Source organism: Schistocerca serialis, chromosome 7, assembly GCF_023864345.2.
Source record: "Schistocerca serialis cubense isolate TAMUIC-IGC-003099 chromosome 7, iqSchSeri2.2, whole genome shotgun sequence".
Classification (NCBI taxonomy): domain Eukaryota; kingdom Metazoa; phylum Arthropoda; class Insecta; order Orthoptera; family Acrididae; genus Schistocerca; species Schistocerca serialis.
The window spans coordinates 118,633,431-118,636,489 of record NC_064644.1 but is presented as its reverse complement, the minus strand read 5'-3'; the positions used below and the strand labels follow the sequence as shown (position 1 = coordinate 118,636,489).

The following is a 3,059-nucleotide window of genomic DNA, read 5'->3' as shown; positions in this document are numbered from 1 at the left end:
TCTGTTCCAAAAGACAGTCGCCATCACCTTCCTTGCCGACATTGTCTGCATGCATTTCTTGGGTTTTGGGGGGGAATTTGTGTGCCCCCACTGCATTGACTGCAAGTTCACATGTTTAACCCATGTTTCGTCACCAGTAACGATGCGATCGAGTAATGAGTCGCCATCTTTCTCGTAAACGTCCAAAAACGTTAACGCTGCAGCCATTCGCTGATTTTTATGAATCTCTGTCAAGATTTTTGGTATCCATCTTGCACAAAACTTGTGGTAACCAAGCTTTTCGGTAATGATTTCGTGCAACAAACTTCGTGAAATTTGTGGAAAACTCATAGTTCCGTTATTGTGAAATTACGGTTTTCACGGACCGCGGCATCGACGTTTTCGACAAGTTCGACAGTTACTATGCTGGGTCATCCACTTCGCTCTTCGTCGTGAACGTTAGTTCGGCCATTTTTAAATTTTATGACCCATTGACGCACTCCACCTTCAGTGATTATGTTGTCCCCATACACTTCACAAAGCTGCCGATAGATTTCTATCGGTGTACAGCTTTTTGCAGTCAGAAACCTTATTACAGCACACACTTCACACTTCGCGGCATTTTCAATTAACGCTGACATTTCAAACTGTCACAGTAACTCAACGGAGTACAGCACGAACCTCTCACTAGCACGGCAGGATGCCGACTGAGCGGCGGAATGCCACGACACCAAGATGGCCGCGCTAGCCCCGCCCCTAACGGACACAAACGAAAATGTAATGTACTTTGTGGATAGCCCTCTGCCATGGTTATTTGTGTTTCTTTACATATTCTGCTTCTTTCCTCCTTCCTTAAACACTTTCATTTTTAAAGTGATGGAAGACAAAAGATATTTAGTTTTTATAGGTGTTTTGTTAAATTACGATAGAATGAGTCAATGAGACAATTGGTACTGATTATTTCTAACAACCTTTTTTTGCAGAATGATGTAATTCTCAGTGCATCACGAGTGCTACCTACAACGCCCTTCACAGAGAAGAAAGCTAACTGTCGACACTGAGGGCAGACACCTGTTACAAAGCGTGTTTCCTCTGCACCACTCCTCTCCCTACCGACATTTGCTTCACTCACACCCTGTACCTCCATCGAAAATCAACCAAATTAAAATGCGTGCACAATACTTAGGCCTACTGTCTCTAAACCACTTTATTGCTGGACTCCCTCCCTCTGAACTAGCAGAAATTGGAAAACTTTATGCCATCTATGCCTTGTGTCTGACCACTGGTACAAACAACAATAATAATCATAATCACAGCATAGTGTAGGCCTTACAACACTGTGTTAGCCATTATGTAGTTTTTTGTGTTGTGCTGTCAGTTAGTTTGTTACTTGTTGTGTTGTGAATAATGGAGTAATTTCTGATCTATCGCGAAGACTATGAACGATTTAGAGAAAGTATTTTCGTAACATATTTAAGCATACATACCGGTATGTCTCAATTTTACTGTCATAGATACACGGTACAAAGTATGTGTGTAGGTGGTGTACCGTGTGAGGAAGCTGACATTCATACATTTGTTACACAAATAGTAACCCCCACCACACTGTTGTCACACCTTTACACTAGTATTTGAAAAAAAAAGTAACTTCTGTTATTAGCTTTACAGTCTTATAAACAAACACCATACGAACAGACCTTGTAGGCTCTACTGTACCGACTGACTGCTGTGTCAACCCAAGCCCTTACGCGTCACCAGATGCAGATATAGTGGGGCGTGTGGTAAGCACACAACTCTCCTGGCTGTTGTTAGTTGTCGTGACTGGTATCGTATTTCTCAATCAAGTAGCTCCTGGATTTGCCTCACAAGGGCTGATTATACCCCATTTACCAACAACACCCTGTAGACCCAGATGGTGACCCATCCAAGTGCTAATCAAGCCCAACAGTGCTTAACTTCGATGATCTGACGGGAACCAGTGTTACCACTGTGGCAAGGCCATTTGCACTTTACTGTTTTATGAAACAGTGTTAATAAATATGATAATAAACATGATCTAATAAAAATAATTTAGTTTCTTGAGTGAACTACTGTTGAGCTCTCGTCCCTCAGCATTTTACTTCTCAAGGGGTAATTACCCCAGGTTGGAAACCACTGGTCTAGGTCCTAGGGGATGGCAACGTCAGTCTACTGTGAGTACAAAAAGGAACTGACAGCACACAACTGCCGCAAAAATAAGGGTCCCGGCAACTGCTGCTGAAACGAAATGCAGCGAAGCAACTAAATAAGCATTAGAGTGTCTCTGTATCCACCCTATCTCTCAGCAGTATATGGACACACATTTTTATGGGATACATGTACCCTTTGCTTGAATTCTGCTGGAGACACTTTCAAAGAGGTGTCTCAATATCTGTGGAAAAGTGACAGCCCATTTTTTTCTCAGGGGATGATGGAAAAAGTGGTTTGCAGAGAAATCTGCATTAAATTCATCCCAGTTACGTTCCATGGGTTTCAGGCCAGGACTCCGAGTATGCTAGCCCATTTCAGGAATGTTATTGTCCACAAAACATTGCTTGACAGATGCTGCTTTATGATGGGTTAGATAATGATGATGATACAATAAATCACCATCTTCAGTCTGTTCTCTACTAATCGCAGCCCACAATGGTATAAAACATGTTCACATACTTTTGCATTTACCGTTTCCTTAACTGTGAAAACCACCCCTACACCTTAGCACCACCTCCTCTGCATTTCACTATTGGTACTACACATGATGGCAGGTTACATTCTCCAATGTAGTGGCCTGGGGCGAATGGCCTATGTGGTGGCAGGGCGGCATAGTTGTGGTGGAACTTACTCACGATCTTGACCATTGGCAGCACATGAAAAGAGCAGAAATAATCTAATTTTTAACTCATTTCCACCATGCTGGTTGGCAATAAACAGCAACATACTCTGGTCCCATAAAATTACGAAACCGTAAAAGTAACAGAGAAGTTTTTTTTTTTTTTTTTTTTTTTTTTTTTTTTTTTTTTTTTAATGGCGACCAGTTCTGGATTTTAGTCCATTACCATCCA

The 3,059-nt window shown here is 41.8% G+C and overlaps 1 pseudogene; it reads right to left on the bottom strand.

Annotated features, from left to right (window-relative positions):
* Positions 1–1,866: 1,866 nt before the first annotated feature.
* Positions 1,867–1,985, bottom strand: LOC126413516 (5S ribosomal RNA; annotated as a pseudogene).
* Positions 1,986–3,059: the final 1,074 nt, after the last annotated feature.